General features: G+C 35.5%; 1 protein-coding gene across 1 annotated transcript in view; it reads right to left on the reverse strand.

The window, feature by feature from the left end:
- The window catches only part of LOC129804698 (uncharacterized), a 230,411-nt gene that overhangs the window by 101,984 nt on the left and 102,656 nt on the right, over positions 1-25,771 (reverse strand). The gene's annotated exons all lie outside the window — the stretch shown is intronic.

Below are 25,771 nucleotides of genomic sequence, written 5' to 3' on the forward strand. Positions count from 1 at the left end.
GAGGCTCCCTTGTTGAACTTTTCTTCCAACTGCTTTTGTGTCTTTCTCCCAGAAGCCCCTACAAAGGTCCTTCATTCTTGATTTTCGGTGAAAACTTCACTTGAAAACTTTGTGAATTTTTCCCAAGATTTTCACGTGCTATATATTTAATAATCAACCATTGGGTCAATTTTTACAATATTTCAGTGTGTCAAAAGTGTATCGAAACTTAAACATAAAGATAAAGGTACTATTGCAATACAAGATTTAGATTAAAGGCTTAACTATATGGCTTAACTTTTCTAACTTCTTATTATTCAAGATATTCTTTTGAAAATTTTGTTCTGAAATAGGATATTGAAGGTAAAATAAACTTGAATATTTACGATTTTCCAAAATTCTGAGAACTATCAGGATCCTTGGATTAAGAACTAATTCTATATTTCCGAATTTTGTGATTCCAGGACCCTGACATTTTTCAATTACAGGGTCTTGACAGGCATTTCGACGAGTGACAAGGCAAGTGATTTGTTTACTTTCTGATCGCTCCTAGAAAATTTTATATTTACACATATTTTCTTTGTTCCGAGCCCTACATTTGGATATTTTCTGAACCGCGGGAGGTCACGGGCCTGCCTAACATACTTGGTACCCCTTTTCCGTGACTTTCTGCGCAGATTGAGCTTTTATGAGTCATCTAACCTCAATCGCTTCGGGAGCTTCTGTTGCTTCCCTCATAATGAGTGATGTTGATGAGGATGAGGAAGGTTCCTGTTCCACTCAAACGTCTTCTCATGGCGAAAACTCCAACAAGGATAGATTCTTAACGCCCACTGGCGCTGATCTCTACATGAAAAGGAAACGCAGCCCACGAGACAAGCCTAGTACAGCTAAACGGTCAAATGTCACTCCAATTACCACCAAAAACCGCTTCAGTGTTCTCGACAAAGATCTGGTCCCCCCTGTCTCTGGGGAGCAGCCCAAGAAGGAAAAACCTGTAGCTTTTCACATCAGAGGGGCTGATGCTATTGAGAAAATCGACGAGCTCATGAAGGTTCTGTTGATTAAAGACTATGAGGTGAAAATCATGAAAAGGGGGATGGAAGCTAAACTTCAGCTCTTTAGTGTGGATGATTATCGAAAGGCCCAAAAATTTATGACTGAACACAATTTTCCATTCTTCACTTATCAACTTAAGAGTGAGAAGGCACTGAAAATAGTTATGAAAGGCCTTCATCCCAAAATGACCACTGAGAGGGTTTCTAATGGGCTTAAGGAACTTGGTTTTAATCCACGAAACGTCTCAAATTGTACAAACCGGCTTGGTGAAAAAACATCGTCCTTTTTGATTGAACTTGAGGATTCAATCGACAGCAATTGTCCTCATCCTATTTATGAGTTAAGACGCTTTCAGCATATGGTGGTTTCTATAGAGGAGCCCTACAGACCCAGAAGGCCAATTCAATGCCACAATTGTCAGGAATTCGGTCATTCCAGGACTAGATGCCATTTAAGTCCTATTTGTGTTGTCTGCGCTGGCCGTCACAGGACCCAGGATTGCGAAAAGGATAAAAACGACAGGACATGTAAGAAATGCAACAATTGTGGTAATAACCACACTGCAAATTATAGAGGGTGCTCTGTATATAAAGAGTTCTTAGAACGAATGAATCCTAGACAACGCAGGAATCAGGGAACAAGACCACAGAATCAGAAACCTAGGCTGGGGCATGGTCAGAACGTAGACCAACAAGGTGACTTTATAAATCGAAATCCACTAATCCAGAACCCTCAAAGACGGCAGACACCTCTGGATCAACAGCTGACTCCTAACCTCAATCAGCAAAGTAAACAACAGAAAACGACAAACTCCCGGAAGAATTCCACTGGCTCACAGAAGCAGCTAATTCCTTCATCATCCGGCCAATCTTATGCGAATATTATCTCTGGAGGTTCTCTCAACGTTAATGCTCAGCCCCATGAGGGCCAAAACGTCATTCAGCTTCTAATTCTAATGCAGTCAAACATGAACTCATTGCAAAGCAGCCTCACGGAGGTGATCAAACGCCAGTGCGAACTCGAAAACAGCGTAAAAGCTCTCCAAAAGACAGTAAGTCAATATTTTTCTAAATAATGATGGATGTCCTAAGAATTTGTCTATGGAATGCTAATGGGCTTTTAAAGCATAAACTAGAGGTGCAAGCTTTTCTTTTCTTGCACAAAATTGACATCATGTTAATAACAGAAACCCATTTTTCCGCGAAAACAAAGAAGAATTCTTTTTGTATTAGAAATTTTATTGCCTATGATACTATCCATCCAGATGGAAAAGCCCATGGAGGCACAGCAATTCTTATAAGAAGAGGGTTAGTGCATCACTTATATTCGCATACAAGACTTCGTAACTTACAAGCTACAACCCTGGCGGTTAAACTGAATTCTGGTTGGTTAAATATATCCGCTGTTTATTGTCCTCCCAACAACTCGCTAAAACACGATGATCTTTCAAAATTCTTTGGATCTTTGGGAAGTAAATTCTTGGCCGGAGGCGATTATAATGCCAAACATCTTCATTGGGGCTCAAGGCTGATAACATCAAGGGGGAGAGAACTTTATTCTGTGATTGATAAAGACAAACTTCAATTCATTTCTACTGGAGAACCTACTTTCTGGTCTTCTGACCGGAGAAAAATTCCAGATCTATTGGATTTTGCTATAACTAAAAATATAAATACGAACAATGTATTAGCTGAATCACTGCCTGACCTTTCGTCTGACCATACACCTGTACTCTTTACTTTAAGGGATTACGCTTTGAAGGAATCTATTCCGCAAAGTATCACGAATAAATCTACTAATTGGGAAATCTATCGGCGGAAACTCCAAAACAGCATTGATTTTAAAATTCCCTTAAAATCCCCTAAGGATATTGACAGAGCTGTATCGCACCTTTCCTCCGCTATTTGTGTTTCCGCTAGTGAGGCCACGCGTGAAACTCGTCCGAGAAATTTTTGTAATGAAGTCGCCTTGTCAGGCTCAGTAAAAGCGCTCATAAACAGAAAGCGTGCATTAAGGCGTGATTTCATGAAATATAGATCTCCACACTCGAAGAAATTGTTAAACAGAGCCTCAAAGGATTTGAAAAAGATCCTAAAAGAAGAAAGGGACCAAAATATTCATAAGTATCTGTCTAAACTGTCTCCAAGTGATTCTTCTGGTAAATCTCTTTGGAAGGCTACGAAGAGAGTTAGTGGCTCCGTGGTCTCTCAACCATCTGTGAAGAGGTCAGATGGATCTTGGGCTAAAAGTGATACGGAAAAGGCGTCAACCTTTGCTGAGCATCTTCAGGAAGTTTTCACCCCACACCCCTCCTCTGATGGAGAGGATACGCCAAGTGTACCAAATGTGGTTTCCCGGGAGTCTCCATCCGATACAGTCACATTCTCAATGAAGGAATTGAAGGCGGGGGTTTCCTCCCTCAATTTAAGGAAAGCTTTTGGGCACGACCAAATTTCTGCGAGAATGATTAAACATCTTCCATTAAATGCCATGAGACTTTTGCTTTTCATTTTCAATGCTATTTTGAGAGTGGGTCATTTTCCAGAAATGTGGAAAGTGGCTGTGATCATAATGATACCGAAGCCTGGAAAAGATGCCTCGCTTGTCTCCTCGTATAGGCCCATTAGCTTGCTCCCCATCATGTCCAAGCTATTTGAAAAATTGCTGCTATCTAAACTGAATCCCATCTTGACTGCGACAAAGCTTATTCCTGATCACCAGTTCGGCTGTAGAGGTAAACATTCTACAGTGGAGCAAGTCCATCGAGTTGTAAAGGAGATTCATCATGCTTTTGATCACAAAAAATATTGTTCAGCAGTATTTATTGACATCGCGCAGGCTTTCGACAAAGTCTGGCATGAGGGTTTGTTGGTGAAGATTAAGGCTTGCATGCCAGCCCAATTCCATTGCGTGTTATCTTCTTATTTACGAGATAGAAAATTCCACGTGAAACATCGTACTGCGACTTCTAAGGCGCACTGCATTAGGGCCGGAGTTCCGCAAGGAAGTGTTTTAGGCCCGGTTCTATACCAACTATACACTTCTGACATCCCAGTTCCCGATGAAGTGATGTTAGCGACTTATGTCGATGATACCGCAGTGATGTGCTCTCATGTTAATCCCAACACTGCATCCAGAATCCTACAAGATGCCTTAATTCTTTTGGAGGCCTGGTTCAAGAAATGGCGAATTCGCATCAACAGCAGCAAATCTTGTCATGTCACGTTCTCTCTTATGAAGAGAGAGTGCCCTAGGGTACAAATCAATGGGTCTCACATTCCGCAAACTAGATCAGTTAAGTATCTGGGAGTTCACCTGGATAAAAGGCTGACATGGGCCGAGCACATTACAACCAAAATCAAGCAATTGAAGATCACTAGTGCAAAGTTATTTTGGCTATCAAGACGTCAATCATCTTTGTCTCTGCATTGCAAAGTTTTGATCTATAAAATGATCCTCAAACCCATTTGGATGTACGCTGCTCCTATTTGGGGATGCGCTGCGAATACCCTAATTGACAAACTGCAATCTTTCCAGTCCAAATGGCTAAGGAAAGCCATTGGTGCTCCGTGGTACATTACAAATCACTGCATTCATCGTGATTTAAGGATGGATACAGTGAGGGAGTCTATCTCTGAAGCAGCTGTGAGATACAACGCACGTATCCGGGTTCATCCGAATCCCCTTGCAACAAAAGTGTTTCATAATTGTGAATTTAGAAGACTGAACAAAGTGGATCCTGGCCAGGTGATGTGTAGGTGGCAGTCTAAGTGATTTTTTTCTATTTTTCTGAATTTATAGAAGTGATTTTTTTTTTTCCTCTAAGTCGGAGCATTGGCCCCGTCTTAGACTCCTGATAGTTATTTCCTTTGCCATTTATTTACATAACCTGAGATAATATGTAAACTGAAATTATGTACTTATTGTTTTTCTTTCCTTGAAAAGACAGATTGTACAATAAAACACCACGAAAAAAAAAAAAAAAAAAAAAAAAAAAAAAAAAAAAAAAAAAAAAAAAAAAAAGGGTCTTGACACTGAAAGCCCATGGGATCTCAAAAATATCAAGACCTAGGTCTTTTTAACTTCTGGAATTTTTAATGTTAGGAGTTTTACGGGAATCCAGGATTATAGATGTTCTAGGATACTCAAGGATTTATAGAATCCCGAGACTCTGTTTTGAAAATTTAAGAACATTTAAACAAACATGATACTGTAATTGTAAAGAACGAAGCGTTGTGAAACTAATTCATCTCTATGGGGAATTTGGAAATTGTCAGGAAATCTTTGAATAATATAAAGACGATTAGGGCGAAGTGGGGCATTTTTGAAAGTGGGGCGCCTTTGAAAGTAGGGTGCCTTTAAAATTGGGATTTTTCACCCATTTTTAAACAAAATTGAGCCTTATCGTGATATAATTTAGCTACACAAACAAATTGAGAAGCTAAATTACATCATGATATGGCCCAGCTTCTCTTAAATATATAGTAGAAAAATCCCAATTTCAAAGGTGTCCCATCAAAACTGCCCCATGTCCCCCTACCGGTGAAAGTTTGAAGACTGATCCGACACCATTGGAAAAAGTTGATAGATTTTCCTTTCCCTGATTAAGGAATTAACGTTCAAAGGGAGACTACTGTCCCCTATAACCCACAAAAATGTTCGTAAAATTTTGTACTTTTTCTCGAACATTGTTTGTAAAATGATCACTTGACGATCATTTTTTTATTCTTTTACAAACATTTGTTCGCAAATGTTTGTAAACACACAGAAAATGTTCTGAAAATTTTGTCATTTGTTTGTTAAATTTTGCCAGATAAACAAAAATGTACGAACAAATGTTTGTAAAATAATAAAAAATTCTCGTCAAGTGATCATTTTACGAAAAATATTTGTGAAAAAGTACAAACTTATACGAATTTGTTTGTGGGTTAGGCAATTTACGAACATTTTGTAAGTCTCCAGTGGAAATTAAAAAATAATTATTTTTTTATTTTGATGTACTGTGCTATTTCTGCCATTTTGTACATTGTTCAGTTTACAAAAATAATATATTATTCGGTTTACAATGTTTTGTGAAAAATGTCCATTCAGACGCTTCAATCATTTGCACCGGACGGGACTCGAACTCACTACTGTGCATGACAGTCAAGTCCGGGGTCACACCGCCCAAGAGCCGAACGCTCTTTACCAATTGCACCAGGACCCCCTGCCCAATCAACAAACATTTACAGGCAATTTCCGAAATATTTTTTCTATGTACCATTTTCTTACGGAGGCCAGTTGTTACGTCACCGGCAGACGCACCTGGTTCAAGAAAAATGATTTTATTGTTTCACAAGGAATATGAGCCTTATAAGATTTTTTCCCAGAGGAATATTTCATTTTGATTTCGAAAATATTCACCCAAGCCAATTTTCCGCGAAACTGTTGAGAAATGGGGAGTAGAGAAAATTTTACAATTCCTCCGATGTATTCTGTAATTGTGTTTTAATCCCCCAAAAATTTCTTCTTTCCACACTCAATACCTCAAAATTACATTTTGCAGCATCTCTTGGCTTTTTTTCCACGCTGAAGAGCCCTCGAAAAGCTCTCGTGGAATTTTATTTCACGCTAAAGTGGCCAATTGATAAAGTTCATCTCAATGGAAATCATGCGGCAAAAGGGAAAACGAAGCAAAAGCACATAGCGATAAATCTGCAATGATGGTAAAAAGTTATAAAGTTCTTCCCTTAGTGTTAATTCGAGTGACAACTATAATTCCCACGGAATTAGGTATTAAGCAGCCATACAACTCAAGTGCCAAAGGGATAGTTTTTTATCTGTATGGCAAATAACCATCGATTGTCCTGAATAAATTGTAACGATGGACAAAGTTTCTCTTTTGGCACTCTTTTATCTCATCGTTACAATGTTCCACCATACAACTCACATGGGAGCTTCAACAGGAATAAAATTTTACACCAGGTTCATCCTTTCGTCTATCCCTCACGTAGGGATTCATGGAGAGACAAAAAGCTCTGTACATGACACTTAGTCGGAGATAATTAATATTTCAGCTTTTATTCTATTTCTATGTTGTATCCAGCCTCTTGTGGCATCACAGAAATTCTGTCTCACAATCCTCCTGACGCCCAATGATGACTACCTTGAGATTTTCTGGGTGTCGTGTCAACATTGAAAGGGTGCTAGGGTATACACACTCCTTCACAAGTAGCTCCGTACCTTTCATTATTTACATACTTATTCCTTTTGTATGAGATTCTGAAGGTACAACTTGTCCTTTAGTCACTCAAAGAATGGTTATTCCTACATTTGCAAACACACTGAGAGTGAAAAAAAGTTCGAAAAAAAGCTCTGAAAAATATCACAAAAGTTAATTTAAGCTACAAAGCAAACACATTGGTCGTCAGAACAAGTCAGATTTTTGTTTGTTAAAGTTCTAGTGGAAACAGCAAATATTTAATCAGTTTTATACAAATTTTCATACAATTTCATTTTACTATATGCACGTATATTTATGTTATAAAAGCTGTGAAATATGAACATCTTTATTTTTTAATTTTATTTTAAAAAATTATTTATATACGTGGTTCTTAGACTTATTTTTAAGTTATTTTGGAAATTTATAATTGAATTGGAATTTCTTTGGAAAGTTTAATTTCTTTTAGATATTTTAAATAATATTTTGAAAAATATAGTTTTAACAGTCAGCTTTTTCAAATACTAAACTATTTAAGTTTATATCTCGGAATATACATGGAATTCTTGCTGTTGACAAACTAATTGGGTCATTATTCTGCCGCTTTTCGTCAGAAAATTCAAACAAATCTTAAAGGTTAAATTATGAACTGATTTGATCAAGATTAGACATATCGGAAAGAATTTAGAATGTCCAATAAGACTACATCGGTTCTAATCTATAATAAATCTGTAAAGTACAGATATAAATTGATTTGTTTTTCTCCAACTTATAATTTTGATTTACCGATATAAGTTTTGTTCGGAGATTTCAGGTCGAACGGCATGAGAAATAATTTTATGGTTTACAGAGACCTACCTCCTAATTAGGCAGATACTTAGTCCAGCTGTTTCTAACGTCATATGCGAAAGAGCGTTTCTAGGGTTTCGTTCTGGAGGTTGGTCATCAACTGTATGACGGCAATGGACAACTAAATTAAGTTTCAACCGATTATTATCTTTTGTGTGCTTTCAAGAGAATCATTTTTTATCAAACTCATTCAGTACTATGAATAAAATAAAACTAAATAAAAGAGGGGAAAAAGAGTTTCAGCATTGCGAAATGCTCGAACTTATTTTTTCGCATGGTTTGTTGTTGCTTATTGGTTTACTACCTACTAAATTAATTTATAAATCATCAGTTCACTTAAAGCACTTCAAAAAACGAAAATTGATCATGAAGTGAGCATTTTAAATAAAAATCTAAATACGAAAATGATTACGTATACTCCATCGATTTATTACCGACTTCTAGATATTACCAAAAAATCCAAATTTAACTAAATCGATTGCAAAATGAGCCCTCCCTGTATAATGACTATGTACTTATATTATAGTAGGACTGTTAAACCTAGACGAGTTGGGGGGACAAAGCCCGTTCTGACGAAGACTCTTTCAGCCAACGGTACCAATCACTGTTCAGTTGGGATGATGACTCTGAGGGGTGTTAGAACGGCTACTTCTGAGGCACTATTTGGATAGTCTCTGCGGATAGATGGAATAGTGATCGTACACGGAATATCTCGAAGGCGTATACGAATCGACTTGAACTGAAGTCGGCCTTCCCCAGTGAAGCTGAGAGGAAGCCGGGGTGATTGCGATGAAGGGCGCTTCAGCATGGTTCAGTGTTAGGTCTGTAGCCTTCGTGCTGCAATATTGTGAAAAATTTGTCTTTCAAATGCCTTGAGATAGTCAACTATTCACGACAGGTTCTTCCCGCATTTCCAAAATGCGCCTTTATATCCCTCGTGGCCCCAAACATCTGTTTCGGGGCGAAAATTTCAGTATTTTATTGCCTTGAATATAATATTTACACTTAGGTCCTATACTTCGGGAGGGAAACGCGTATTTGCTTGAATGGCACGAAGCTCCGTGTTTGAGAATGAGCTTTAAAATTCCCTTATGATCCAGGCGTGATTTGTGCTTGTGGTTATTATTATTCGTTTCAGAATATATTTGTTACAATTCAATCATGGTGCAACGTCGTATATCCAATGTTGGAATAATTTACTGATCGTAGATCGCTCAGAAGCGTGTTCCCCGCAATATGGATGCATCTTTCATCCTCCCAGAATTTTTTTGGGAGAGGTGGTGTACGTGGTGTATTTTTTATTACGTTATATCACAGTGAAAATGTCTTTTCTAGACTTTCTGATCTTTACACAGGTCTGAAATTAAACTCACAACTGTGAGAGTCGAGTCAGAGATCTTATCGCTCAAGAGCCAACGGTCTTGCATGTGGTACCAAACACAGTTCATGATGAGTTGCGTGCTGTGTGAATAGGGAAACTCTTGGGGTTGCAATAGCCGTGTATACTCGTACTAGACCCGCGCATCCCTTTGTTCCTGTAAATGAAGCATGTACGATTCCGCGGTTTGAATTGAATACGCTTGTCGTGAGAGCATTCGGCCAGGCGTGTCCCCTTGGAGCTTATGGAAACCCAGAAGCACAACTTCTTCTGTAAAGGGATGAAACCTAATGTCCTAGATAAACTTTCGGCTCAAGCCGATATACGGTTTAACGTAATTATAATCAAAATTATGACTAGATTATATTTCCATTAGTTTCGGACATTCATTTTCGGCTTCATCTGAGAAACGGCTCAGTGGGAAACTAATGGGAATTTAGTCAAATCATTTTTTTAATTGAAATAATGTAAAACCATCTCTCGGATTAAGTCGTAAGTGTGTCTAGGGGGTCTAGGGCATAAGGATCACCCCTTAGGTTCTGAGAGCTTCTGAGATACCCCAATGACTGTCGTTAACGAGAAAAAATGTTTTACGACAGTGGAACCGTCGAAATTTAAGAGATCTAAATATTCTTGAAGGTAACTTTGGAACTTTCCATCAATCATCATGAAGATGCATCACCCCCTAACTATACACCTAAAGGAGGTCAAATATTGAGTTTCAGGGTAATGTGGCCAAAATTAGAACTTAACTGAATTTAGTAATTACTAATTCTAATACTAATTCATTCCTACAAGAAATATTTAATTGGTACTAAACTTTATCATTGGATACCAGCAAGGTATAGATTGGTATAGATGTAATGTAATATAGATGGTATGCTGGTATGCATATATGTTTGGAATATTAATTATTTTAACTACTCATTCATGTTTCTAATGAGACTCTCAAACAGTTTCGGAAATTGCTAATATTTATGGTGATTGGTTACATATTCATATGTACAAACATGGCCTAGTTTCTCACAATAGAACGGTATGTTTTATGCTATATTGGTAAAGAGGTATGTATGTGACCCTGAGGGATACAAACATATTTCAATATTTACTGATACTTATTAGAATTTATTTCAATACTTGTGAGAGATATTCAGTCACGCAGGATTCATGAATCTCTATAGAATTGATTTTATTGTCCCCTTGATATACACGTCCCTTGCCCCTGGTACATAATTGTGTCGGACGTGTTGGTTATGGTTATGCCTGGAAAGCACTGAAGAATGCTAGAATCTCCGGAATTGTGAATGGTACTATCTGTGACTTTCCAAACATGCTCTTTTGCATGTAGGAAAAGCGACATGTGTAGGGGCAAAGAAGGGTGCACCAAGGGTTGGACAATCTCTAGAAGTGGATGCTTTGCGACAAACCCAAGTCCCTTGTGTTGCAAATTTATTTTCGCAACATAGTGGTTAAATTGTGTGACTTTATTTATTAGTCGGATGACGGGGTTGGGGAATGTGTCTCTTTCTAAATGATGAACGCGATGTTCTCATACTCTTCCCATTTAAGGGGTGGGACGAGCATAGAGACGTCATCCTGCCCAAACCTCACTCGACATTAAGTGGGTGTAATGAAGATAAAGTAGTGTCATAAATTTCTTGATAAAAAGTGTCTGATAACAGTCATATTTATTTTATTCAAGGCACAACAATGATTAGGAGTGAGCTATTTTGCCTATTTCTCGCGCAGTTTTTTTCTTGCACCGGGCGCCACGAATTCTCCCAGTCTTGAAATTGAGAAATCTAAAAAAAATTATGATAAACTTCTTTTAGCTCATACGGATAGAGATTCGGAGTTGTAAATTTAATTTGTGAGCAAATTCGACGAAGTGATAGTCACATCACCAAAACGGATTGTAAAGAATCTTAGCTAGAGATAGGATACAATAAGGGCATTTTGAATAGAATCTAATCTTGAATTTTGATATATTGTCGTCCCGTTTCAGATAAGCCAAAGGAGAAAAAATAAGAAGGAAACACTTTTAAATTTGTGTTGGTACTTCTTGAGAACTTTGTGTCATTGTCAATCTGAAATCTGAAGTAATGAAAAAATCTGAAAATTAAAATTTAAAATAAAAACGAATTTTATACGTTCGAGTATTACACTAAGTAAAATAAATAAGGGAAGAGATAAAGAATTACAGGGCGGCCCGGAATTATGCACTTCAGGATTCTTCACGTGATGGGTTTAGGAGGCACACACAATTATGCAAAATTTGCATAATTCTCACCGTTCCTATATAGCTTATGCGAGAGAAATATCCTGTACGCATGTAAATTTTTTGCAGTCCCATAAGTCACAAAAATGTGTATAATTCCGGGATCCCCTGTAGGGTGGAATCACCACTTCTCGCCAGTGTCCGCCACTTATATTGAAATCGTATTTTTTCCACTATCTTTGAAATAAATTAGCTGTAAAATTATTTGTATCTCTACTGCTACTTATAGAGTCGAAAAACACTAATTTTTTGTTTTGAATTTAAGTGTTCGAGCATTTTTAGAGCAATATTTCAATCAAGTGCATGGTATTCAATATTTCTTACCAACTATGCCAAGTGTCATGAAACTTTTATCGAACAAAATTAACGTTTTTTGATAAATAATTTTGTCTATTTAACATTTAATTACATTTGACGAATACATAAAATTTATATTTAGTGAGTTAATATTCATTTTATATTACTTTTGTAGTATTCTGAAACTGATTTACCACCTGTCGCCATTGCTTTTCAATAGGCGACGCTAACTCCACTTCATAGATTCTCAGTAGTCAAATCTGCTTTGTTTACTTTCTGCACTAGTCTAATGCCCAACACACAGTAACTTTTGTTTAGTAAACATGTTTTTGACATTTCAATGAGAGTGAGTGAGATCTAGATCTAGTCGTCTCGATCATTCTCATGGAAAATTTTGAAAACATATTTACAAACAAAAGTTATTGTGCGCTGTTCATAATAATTGAATTTCTCAAACAAACGTGAAGAAAAGTAACTTAAAGTGAGTAATAATGAGGAAAAACGAATGCTGAATGTATTATTTTCTTAACATTGCCTAAAACAATCCAGTTTGGACTTTTCCAAATGGATGGCGAGAAGCGGTTACAAAACTGGCGAAAGTGGTAAAAAGTGGCGATGAAGTGGTCATTTTTGCATTGTTATTAAAAAACAGTTTTTTGAGTATTCCAGCGTTAAATTAGAGGACTCTTGTGTTGACGAATCTAGAGCCAATACATTCAAGTAACTTTGTATCAAATTTGAGTTATTTTATAATAAGGGGTCAAAAGTTATAATAAAGTTTATTTCACTTTTTCCTAAAAGTGGCGATAAGTGGTCCCTATTTTTTCTACAATCTTTTAGCAATTCTTTGGCGCCTCCGCGCGAGTGTCGTTTTAAGGTTAGCAGAATTCAGCTGAAGATATGCTTTTAGCTGAATAGATATCGGTTAGCAATTGGTGTTTGCTGGGTAAAGACATCTTTCCAGGGAATATGAGCTCAATTTCAAATGGTTAGCTTAACTACATTATTACAGTAGCTGTGATTTTGAAAGACTCAGAGCTAAAATAGGACACACCCTTCGCTCGAATGTCTGCAAACCCAATCATGCCAATTCATCCTTTTCCATTTTGGTATTTGGTGAAAATCGTTAAAGTTGTTTACACAACAAAATGTAGAAAGAAGCTGAGACTTATTGAAATGTCGGAAATTGCTGGTACTTTTTGTGTAAAAAGTTTTGCCTCGGAACGTGATGGAGCTTTTCATCATCCCCTTTTTTTCATTCCAGATAGAAGCTGATGTGCCAGAAAATCAGAAGAAAGATTGAACGTACGCGAAAGAAGTGAATTAATTATTCAGTTAAAATTACAATCCTGTGAATAAGAAAACTGTCTGAGATGGTCAAAAAGCTCATCTTGAGCTTTCGTTTCGTACACAGCTTCCTCCACACCTCCAAGTTTATTTATACAAATCCCACCGCCTCGAGGGAGTACTGATTACCGTGGCGGAGTGCGTCAGGTCTTATACTTGGGAAGATGTTGACGATGGGAGGTATAAAGTTACCAGAACATGGATATTCTTTAGTACAGTCATTGCCATTATATTCCGACTTTCTTCACTATGTATTGCAATCAAATATTTAGGATGAGAGAAAACTTGGAGGCTCCTCAACCACAAACATGTGATATTACATAAAATTGCTACAAGTTTTCGCCACTCTGAACTACATTTTCACCAAAATATATTTTATGCTTAACAACCTGTCAGTCTTGCAAACACTCCACTAAGAATTTGTTGAAAGAGAAACGAACTTGATGTTGTATTCTTATTCATTGGAACTTAAACATTATTTTCCATTGCACACCTTCAGATTTTAATCTGTTTCACCGCTTGATTGACGGATGTAAATTTATATAGGTTAAATAGTGAAAGTTTGATAATTAGTACAAATTAGTACAAAGATAAATTTGAACGGAAAATGAGTTAAAGAGAGTAAAATAAAAAATTTAGATCAATAATCTACTATTAAATTTCCTTTTTAAATGCATTTGAGCAAGCTGTACTAAAATATATACCGCCTAGAATTAGATTTTAACAAATGTGTTTTTGATTATATATAAAATGCAGTATAATTTATTTAACTAATTCGCAAAATTAAAAAAAATCTGCTTCAGTTCCTATATTATATAGAAAAAGTTAGTTGACCTACTACTCCTACTATTTATTTTCAGCAATGTTCTCTTGATATTTGAAAAATATTTAGTACTAATAGGATAAATTGGTCAGTACTAAACTTTTTATACTCTAATAAAAGCTTATACTCTAAAGATCTTTTCGAGTAATCTTAAAGTAAATCTTAAAGTGTTTTCTGACTGACGCTCTTTATAATAGTTCAAGAGACCACTGTTCTATTTTGTACTAAACCTATCTCATTTGAACTTCACAGTAACAGAAAGGCTACACGGCGCTTAAATTATTGATAAAATCTATTCATACACTGAAACCAAATAAATTGAATATGTGGTTTCAATTTATTATCTTTTTAACTTTTTTTATTTAAATAGAACAACTGGACTTTCTTGTACTAAAAGTTCAGTATCTGTCACTATAGAGAAAATTATAAACACTAAAGATTTTTTTAAAAGTAATTTTGTATTAAAAAGTCAGATGAAGTATAATTCAAATATCCCGAATTTTATTATTCCGAAATTTGAGGTTTACAAATTTAGTACATGTTTATGCGACCTGTTTTGAAATTGAATTAAAATTTTAATGATACTTGGGGGCCAAAAACCTAATGCTTGAAGTATTTACCGCGAATTAGAAAACTTCTGAGTAAATTTTGAAAAAAAGAAAATGGCACGGCGTATTTTGATGAGGTTCGGCATGAAATTTAAATCCTGTACTAAAAAATTAGTATGTATTATTGTAAACAAATCGGTAGATCGGGTTAGGTTGGGTGTACTAAAAACCAATTCGTTGTAAAAAAACTCGGGTTAAAAATGTATTTTTTTTTAGAACTATTACTTACGTGCTTTCAAATAAATCTTTACACTGACTCTGTGTATAGTTTACGTTTTAGTACTAAAATTGTAAAATTGATATGCAACTACTAAAGAGTTATAGTTTAAAAGCAAGTGCTTTAATTTTGACTATATATTCATCTCAGCAGGGAGTTTCTTGAAATCCAGAAATCTCGCATCAAATAATTTGTACTAAAATCATCGAGATTGTGATTCCATCATTGTGATGCGTAATTAAATAGAGTAACTCTGCAATGTCTGCAATATTATCAAATAAAAAAGTATTTCTCAAAGCTCTATATCTGTCTTGTTTGTTAATTAAATCAAATAATTTGTATTTCTTTTGGTATTAAACTGTTTAATGAGGTTACGACAGATATTAGATAAGTTGATTTCAAATGCATGATACCAGAATTACATTACTGAAAATCATTACACTATTTAGGAATATAAATCAGTAAATTTTCGCCTAATTTTTGCACAAATACTACGAAAGATATCTCAATTAGTTACCTACAATTGAAACAGGTAATTACTAATTTAAAAGCGAAATTAGCGGAATATCAGAATAACATACGTATGCTAACTATTGCGGATTCGTTGAATATGAAATTGGGAGTTCCGTGTTCAGTGAAAATAAACGGAGAGAAACGTGAAAATCACTATATAAAATTTGTGATATAGATAATTGGGTAATTTTACCATTTCTCGCCCTGACTCAACATATATTCCTAGGTGGAATTATATCTCGGATTTCCTTGCCCAGTACCGACTTCTCTTCAATCTCATTTGTAGAAATTTATTTCTGACAGGATATTGCACTGCATGAAATATGAAGGAGATTGTAATTTATGCATTTTGAGGTGCAGCCAAGTGAAAATTGTATTGATCATTTTCGTCTATTGGCAATTTCTGCGTTTTACCATCAATAAAAGCCTTTATCGTATTTTCTGCTGTCTTATACATTTTCTCCCGTTTCGCCTGTGATTGTGTCTATTTATTATTTATGCCATTTTTTCTCCCTCAAGATGCCTCATATTTTATTTACACTTGCATTAGGATGAACAAATCCAAGGGAAATGCCTTCGTATCTACTTCCGGAAGGAAAAATGAGGAAAAGACTAAAAAAAAGACTGGATGCTTTAATGTAATTAAATTTAGGAAATTATAGTAAAGTATGCGGTAAGTGAAATAAATGATTAAGACCACTAAGGTGAAAGGACTCGATGGAGTAGCCAGAGAGATGAAAGGGATATATCAGGAATTTTCAGGAGCTCATCAACTTCGACATAGTGCGGCTAATCAATTTTCCATGAATCGATCCCAGCCGCACTTCAGCCTCAAGGGATATTTTGTTGTTTATTGTATAACTTTATTAGTGCAGCCACAGTCCAAAAACCCAATAATGTGGGACACAAAAGTTACAAGCGAAACTAACAAACAACAATGATGATTCTTGTATATGTTGCACTCTTGTTTGGGGTTGTAAATAATTTATTTCTCATGCTGAATTATTTTATGTTGGCGCCCGTGTTTTTGGCGCTCCCGTTATATGCAGTTTAGATTCGTTTGTTGCTCAGATGGGGCTTTTTTAAACCTATGAAACCCTTTTTGCAGAATATTACCTAAATATATTTTCATACTAGGCACCCTGGTGATCGACAATTAATTTGCAATCAAAATTAAAGACCGTTAGAATTAAAAGATTAAAGATTAAGACTTTTGTAAAATATTAAGACATTTTAAAAAACCTCAATCTTGGCAAAATCAATTAAGGAATAGATTTGTTTTAAGAGATTATTTTTCTTTAAAAAAAAAAACTAAACAATGAATATTTCTAGTACCTGTCATTGACAGGATCGAAGGAATACAGCATGGAAGATTTGTGGGCAGTTTCGTCAAAATATTGAAATTCATTTAAAAAAATGTATTTAATAAAATACAACTAGGGGAGATCGAGGCAGAATTATTAGCCATGGATAGAATGAGACAGGGGCATCTTATAATTTACCTCACTTCCTATTCTTTGGACTATTTATTAGCACGATAGAAACTTTTTTTTCTATAAATTATACACAATGAAAAATTTCGTTTACTGGCTAATTCTGCCCCGGTCTCCCTAATATGAAGTTTTTTCATTAATCTACGTTGTGATCGAATTTCTTATAGGGTTGTTACATTACTTATGGCCTATCCATACTTATGCCCTTCTTGCACAGATCTTCATGTTTGGTAGTGAAATAACTTCGAAGAACCACAAAATTAAGAAAATTTGTTGTATGATGACAGCTCATCACCATTTTGTGGTTCTTCGGAATAATTTTCTGACGAAAATTTCGACATGGCCGTAAGTATAGACAGGCCATAAGTATTTCCGCAACCCTATCAAATGGCATGGAATTATGTGCCAATAAATCATGACACAAGTTCTTCAAGCGCCAATATGTGTATCTTCCTTCGACCCAAAATGTTCACCTGAAGAGCTTTTATAATAAACCTGTAAATGGAAATAATCGCTGTGCTCCTTTTCGTTATAGACTAATAAAGGTAGTAAAGAGATGGATGAAGAACGGTGAGTGGTAAAAAAAATACGTCTGAAAATAGTATCAAGTTTTGGTGGGGTTCTCCGAAGAATGGAAGTCAATATCTCTGAGCGCTTGATTTTTAAAGAGTCTCAACGCAGTGTAAACAAGGTAAAGGACAATGAGCAAAATGGTCCAACTTTTCGCCACGAATGAGATCTATACGATCAAATAGGTATTGGCAAAGGTAACAACTTTTGTTCCGGGACCAACCCCAAAAGCATGTAGGAAAAGAACTAGAGTATAAAACAAATAATTAAGAAAAGTGACGATTTTTTTTACAAAACACCTTTTATAAAATAACAGTTTATCTTATGTTGGTCATTTCGAAGATCAATTTGTAAAGAAGGGCTCAAAGAAAATTTTTCTAGAACAAACTATATCTTTATCTCTTCATTTTCTCTGCAGTTTTCCAGATTTACCTAATAAATCCTTGCATATTCTTCAAACTCAGTAAATACAGTAAATATTCTCCTTGAAAGAAAAAGAGTTAGCCTCTGAAGATCACATGGTCCTAAAAGTTACCGTTATTCAAAAACTTTGAATAATAATTTTAGAGTAAAAATATTTTACTTTAGCCATTATACTCTAAGCTTTTTGTTAAAATTCCTTCGGTAACGGTACCTTTCCAACCCTATGATCATCAGAAACCCTAGCACCTTTTTAAAGAGAATATTTCTTTTAAGGAGACAAAAGGACGCAATGCATTTAGTAGAATTAAATGACATTCGAGGATATTTGAGGAAAATCTGAATAACTACAAGAAAAACGGAGATATAGGGATATAGTTTCTTCTGGGAAAATATTCCTTGAGTTCTCCTTTAAGGCGTCTACACATTGGGAGCAATTTTCGTCAAAAATTGCGTTTTTGACAGAAATTTGACGTTTCCCCCTACAACGCTGCAGGGTATTTCCTTCAAAAAAGCAATTTTTGACAAAAATGTCTCCCAATGTGTAAAGGCCATTAGAAATAGTTCTTTGGCACTGACAACTTGCGATATACCGTTATCGAGAAAAAAAACCAGTTTCATAAAAATATTTCTACCTATTTTTTAAGAACTTTTATTTTAAGATATCACAGAAACTTGACGCGACGGACTATAAGGTTCTTCTATAAATATGTTCAAGGCACTTCAAGGACTCCCAAATTACCAATGGTTTTCCGTCATACGATTTTTTCTTCATTTTATTGTCCCGTAATGTTCGAAGGCTTTAAAACGCGATTAGTTTGTATGGGAGCCACCAGATAGAGCAGTCAAAGGTAAAATTTAAAAATATATGTTTAAAGATTAGGTTACACATTAACTTTGACCCGAATTTCATTAAGATCGGTTAAGCCGTTTTCAAGAAATAAAATGTCAAACTTGTGAATTTTCAGAAGGATATTGCTAATTTCTCAAGGACTGACAGTCCTTTCTGATACGGATCTCGGCAATTTTTAATCCTACTCCTATCTCTGGCGAAGGGTTGGACCAGCTTCCATACATTTCTGCCCATTGTCCTTTGTGGCTAGAAATGAGTTTGTGTATATTTAAGTGATATACAGAAGTACTCGATATTAACATTGGGATTGACCTAATCTAACAACGCCTTTTCTTAGTGTCTGGGAAGCCATTTGTAAAATAATTTTTGTAAAATGACATAATCACAGCAGGCTGGGTTTTTCTAAATGGCCATTGATTTTTTACACATGGAAAAAATATTTTAAAAATCATAGCAAAAAACTAGTTTCGGATCTTATTTGATGTTTTTACGTTCTATGATCCAGATTTGGAGGACCAGTCTTGGGTTTCTAGAATAGAATTATAATCTTGCGATCAGTAGAGTGGCTCACATCCCGATCAACAATCACAATTTCAGTATATAGCGGAAGTGTGCCACATTTCGGCCAGCTTCTAATTTCGGCCACTTTGAGTATAATTTCTATTCTAATTTTAGGATGTATTGACACAAAGACCGTTAAATTTGAGGTATAATTTGAATTTAAATTGCTTTGTAAAAACTCAGTGTGGAAAGAGTCTTACAAAAAATGTGACAGATCGATTGTGTTTCTAGCAGTTTTACGATTTGTGGTGAAGTGCAAAAGGTTTTCCTTCGGTGTTTTTCATGAAAATTTATTAGTTTTCATTAAAGATTGTTTCTGTTTATATTAATAGTGAATCAATCTTTAAATTTCGGGTAAAATTTCCCAGCTGAAATTTTCTATCCGTTGCGTCACAAAAGGTATTCAAAAAAAAAGTGGCCGGAATTTCACTCAAAATGGCCGGAATACTACCCAAAGCAATGCCCATATTTTTATTCATTTTTCAATATTTTAGGAAGTGATTTAAAGAAAACAAAGATGATAAACTAGTTTTCAATGTTCCACACAACTTTCCCGAGAAGGAAGTAACAAAAAATATCAATATAAATTAAAAATATTGCATTTCAAACTTGGGATTTCGGTGCTTATCTGCAACTATGCCGAAATTTGGCGCACTTACCCTAGTTCGCTTTTGGATTCTTGAGATATTGTTAACTTTTAATCTTCGCATGGTCTCCATCTTTTTGCAATTACTCAGCCAAAACTCAATATTTTTTAACAAGATTTTCACCACAATAAAGCTCATTAAATTTTCTTCAAACGACACTGAAAAAAAACAACAAAATCCAAAACCTAGTGCGATTCAGTTCATATCAAGCGCTGGGCAAAATTTTTCGTATACACGCTTTAAATGAAATTTTAATTAGTCATATAATTATGTTTGGTAAAATTTATAGGGCTTTGTAATTTTCATTTATTATCCCTTTGTTCTCTAAATTCTGATAACTGTTTCAAATGCGATTGCAGTAAAACAAACATGATTAGTATAATAAATTTTAGCACTGGAGCCAAATAACTGCAGATCATTAATTTTTATGAATTTTTAATTGATTTAAATTCATATTTTTGTCTCTACCATTTATTTTTCAATTATACTAAATACTAAATCAATCAACTTTTAGTCGTATATATGCTTTTCTGGAAACTTTTGACCATTTCTGTGAAAATCTGTGCTTTTATCGGCTTTTATCAATTCATGTTGAATGTCTGAGCAGTCTTTCGAGGACAAAATAAATAAATTTCCCTGATACATAACTGAAAGTATTCACCCTCAACGGTGTCATGGTGTATAATAAATATTTTGAAATCAATTGCATGAGAATTTTCCACAAAATACTCTCTGTGATATTTCTTGTATATCGGGACTCTTGCTGGGGAAAAAGGAGAAAATCCTTTTCAGAAAGTTGCTATTCGCATTGCATTAAATTGCTTTATGAAAGCTTGTGCTCGGATGGAGCTAAATAGAAGGGAACATATTGAAGGAGACGGGTGAAAATTTATGGATGAAGGAAAACTTACATTAATGCTCAATTATTGCATCTTCCCGCACCCATAGCTAAGTCATAAAAATTCACTTCTTTGATCACAATTTAATTTGACATATTTACGTGGAGTGAATTTCCATCGAATATTCGACTTTCTTTCTCACCCGTTACCCACCATATCGATGCAAAGTGCTTTTCCATGGCAAAAGGGTTGCATTTTCCACCCTCCCCCAAAACTACGCTCTGCTGCAGAAAATTCAATGGAAATATATTCGCGATGCTGGGAATTCCAGCAAATAGTCAAAAAATTTAAAATTGAAAATACATGTACTTTCCTGACCCGGTGCTGCAGATAAACTCAAATAAAATTCTCATCTGGCCTTTTGGCCATTTTACAAAAGTTGCATATATAATATTAAATATTTCATGCTGCGCGATAAATTGTAATAAATTTTGCATTTGTTAACATGAATTATTGAACACACTTTGCATACACCGATATATTTTAATTGAATACAATTTTACTAATTTTGATTCTTAACTGTGACGTGGGATGATGTAAAATGGCTGAAAAAAATAACGCATAGCATCGGAGTCATGAAACCAATTTATTGTCGCATTAAAATTGATATTCGGCAAATTATGTATGAAAAATAGCGATATATTTAAATATAATGAAAATACCTACATACGATAAATATTAATTAATTCAGTGTAATCCCTCCGCTGTGAATCTATTTTAATCAATTTTCATAGATGATGCAGAAATATTTCATAAAATTTTCCTGCTAATACAGGAATTCACAGTATTTGAGTAAGAATATTCCTCATGGGGTATTAGAACCACCACTCGTGAAATTATATATTTAGAGCCTTATGTATTTCACTAAATATCTGAAGACGATATTTTATGATATGTTTCAAAAATTGGCCACTCCCTTTCAGAATTCCTGACATTTAACGAATTGGTTGTAGTAATACATTTTGGAGGATATGTCCAATTGATTTTGCAAATCTAATAAGTACTGAGCTAGGTTTTTCAGGACAATCTGTCCTTCCGGTGAGCATCGGAATTTGTTGATCAAATCCTATGAATCAAACACAAAATTTCACCAGAGCTGTCGACACTTATCGTGTCTTCCTCAGTGTTTCTTGGTTGGTCTATTCTTTAGGATTTTTGTTACCAGTCCGTTCGCTGTGTAAAAAAGAAAGAAGGAAATTAGCTCCTAACGCTCCTAACCAAATTCAAAACTGATGCATAAGAAAGTAGAGGAATTAGTGACAAAAATCCTAAAAAAAAGACCAAGCTAGAACCATTGAGGAAGACAAGATAAGTGTGGAAAGCTCTGGTGAAATTGTGTGTTTGAGGATTTGATCAACAAAGTCCGACGCTCACCGGAAGGACAGATTGTCCCGATTGTCCTAAAAAACCTAGCTCAGTTACACCACTGTCGGCTTTCCCTTTATACAATAAATAGTACTGAGGTTATAAACAGAATATTGGACACGACACTCATTCACACGCCGATACGCACAAACAGTAGGTGGGCGTGGCTTAAAATATGGTTTGTATTTCAAATTTTTCACTCCTCTCTAAGGGTGTAGGATTTTATGATATCAAGAATTGTGTAATAGAAACAAAGAATACAATCATTTCGTTGTTATACGGTTTCCTCACAAATCCAAAAAAAGATGAAACAATTTATCAAATGTAGTAGGACTGTTGAGCCTAGAGGAGTTTGTGCGAGAAATCCCGTCCTGACGAAGACTCTTCTAAGCCAACGGTACCAATCACTGTTCAGCTGGAGTTGTAACTTTGAGGGGTGCTATAACGGCGGCTAATTTCAAATTACGATATCGCTATAGTTCCGCTAGAGGGGGTTGTGAGTACTCGATGAGTTATTCCGAAGGCTCAATCGAATCGGCTTCTCGGTCGGTCTTCTCCAGTGAAGCGAGGAGGGCACCAGATTCGTGACTCTCTTGGAAGATGCAATAGGGGCTCACTTTCCGGAGGCAAGCGATGAAGGGTAGAGGAGACTGGGGCAAAAAGTCACATATCGAAAAATTCAAAATTCAACATCTTTCAAGATAAAAAAAAGATAGCGGCTCAAAATTTTTCTATAGATAGCCTCCATAGACCTTCTTCAATGTCGTAAGTTTCTTGGAATTCGAACAAGGAATTTAGAAAATAAAAAAATATCGAAATTTTTAGCCCTATTTTTGAAATATTTTCCTTGCAGAAGATAACAATTATTACCTACTTATTTTCCAAAATTGATTCACCGGTGAATATTTTCTAAATAATATGGATTCTTTGAATACAAATCCGCTATCTATTTTAGAATTTCACAGAAGTTCTTTTCTCCAGAAATCCTTTTATTAAAAATGGCCACTTGGGGCAAAAAGTAACAAAAAGCAAAGCAATTTCCGATGTCTGAAACATCATTACCATGTCTCGCCGCTTGTTTGTTCAACCTTCCAAACGATTTGCAGTCTTTCTGTTTTTTTCTAAAATAGCTTGAAAAACGCTTTTTTCGTTCAGATAGAGAAAACGGTGTTTTACAAATGTGTAGATGAATAAATTTTCTATGAAAATATGTCCTCTGGGTTTTTTTTCAAATTTATGGAAGCCGTAATGAATCGAATCAAAATGTGATAATACCCCATATCTGGTACTATTTGCCCCAGCATTTTTGAGAATGGTCACAAAATTACCTTTTAGAAAAATATAAATAAATGGATCATTATTAATTGATAAATATTTCAAAAGGGCGTAACTTCACAAAGGTGGGGACTGTTTACTTATAGCGACCATCGCCGTCTTAGCTTTGTTTAGTCTTTGCTTAATTTTTAATTTTGTTTGATATCTGAAAGACGATTTCACCGGTCACACAAAAACAAAATAAAATCATACGATTATCCAAAGTTATGTTTTCCTCCATATAGTCAGAAATTTTTTTTGTCTCCTAATTTTTTATCTCCTTATCTATGAAGTTTTAATACTTGAGACGCTCTAGACTCCACGTTAAAAAGCACTCTGCAAATTAGCGCAAAAAATACTTTTTTTTACTGTTCATTTGTTTTTTCGCCAATTAAAAAGAGCATAGCTCGCATAGCTTCAACTAATTAAGTCCTTACCCTGGAGAAAAAGTTTCATAGAAAGCTTCTTAATGCATGTTCTTCAATATTAAAAAGTTTTGCCCGTTTTGCCAAATTAACCAAAGTACAGCTTTTACACCAGTTTTGAACAAACTAGCGTTACAAAGTATTTAAATCGATACAATATCTCATGTCCGAGAAGAAATACAGGTATTTGGGGTGTTTGTTTAAATAAAAAGGATGCTTTTAACTCGTAAGTTTGAGATAAAACTCCTATAAAGTCCTTTAACATCTGCTTAAGTCCAAGTTACAATGTTTTCTCGATTAATTCTCTTTATTTTAATTGATTTTTTTGCCATTATTTTGCAGTGTTTTATTGAACTAAGAAAGGACAAGGGAGAGAAATTTTTAATTAAATCGAAAGTGTCTGAAGAGCTTTAAAATTGCAAAATTTGTATTTCTGTAGCATTTTAATTATTTCGGGAGCAATTAACCCTAACTTGAGCGACACACTTCAAAAGCTCACTGAAAGCTCCTGAGAAATAGGGGGCTTGACGCGTCTACAGAGGAGTGATTATCCCTGGGTTAATAGCAGCGATGAAAAGAGGTCGAGATGTGGAAGTGGGTTAAAAAGTGACCGAAAATCCTGGATTTTCGGAAGGGGGGGGGGTTGTTGAAGGAAAATTAATATGCCAAGGAAAACTTTGGTATTCTGTGCATAAAGCTGGGATTAACATTTTGTTATTATGTTTCTACAGCAGCAAAGCTTCTAAAATTCTATTGATTTTCAGGGCAATCACTCTGGATGTCGAAAGTGGATGTGATTGAATACAATATGCATTAGATACCATTGGAGCTGGAAAACTATCGATTGGCATATTAATATTTCTTTCACATTTCCCATCCCCTTTGCAATTTTCTCACTAATTCAATCCACAAATTCCAGTTTTGCCCCAGCCTCAGTGGCCCCTTCGTGGCCCATTTTCACATTGGCATGCTTTTATGGGATGGAAATTCTGCCACACTAGTGTTTTGGGACACAACCATAAAATCATACAGCATAAAATCAGATAGCATCTTCGCACGAAAGTCTCTGCCTCAAGTGCTACAGAGATTCACAAGACACCTTCATCTTCTGGCACTTTCTGGGAAATTCCTTCCACCATTGCGCCTAAATAAACATTCCTCATGCTGAGCGATTGAAGGGTATATCATAATTTTATGTTGTGTCAGTCGCATAAGGGTAGGAATAGGGGGTAAAGCTCTAGCCCCAGTATCTACCCAACCCTTGAAACACCGCATTGTCTGTCACAAATAACAATGGAAGTGATGTTTTCTACATGTTTATCCCAACCATCGAGCTTTTCCCTCCCATTTTCCCACACTTTTCCCCAGCACCACTAAACCCACATTCGCACTTCTCGTATGAAATATGTCCTACATCCCGTTCAATTTTGTGCGATAGAATGTGTGTATCGAATTTTACCGATTCCAGCAACTTTCACGGTATGGCACTTTTTCCAGCCATCAGCAAATTGCAATTAATATGCTTCCCTGCGTCCTTATTTCACAGCCTCGCACCTTTACGAATACCACAGGGGATCAAATGTCGACAAAGTTGGGAAATAAAGTGGGAAAGTTTCAGGAAAAGTAAGATGAAATGTACAGAAATTTTCTTTGCAGCATTAATTTTTATTCAAAGCA

The sequence above is a fragment of the Phlebotomus papatasi genome, chromosome 2 (assembly GCF_024763615.1).
Source record: "Phlebotomus papatasi isolate M1 chromosome 2, Ppap_2.1, whole genome shotgun sequence".
Taxonomy (NCBI): domain Eukaryota; kingdom Metazoa; phylum Arthropoda; class Insecta; order Diptera; family Psychodidae; genus Phlebotomus; species Phlebotomus papatasi.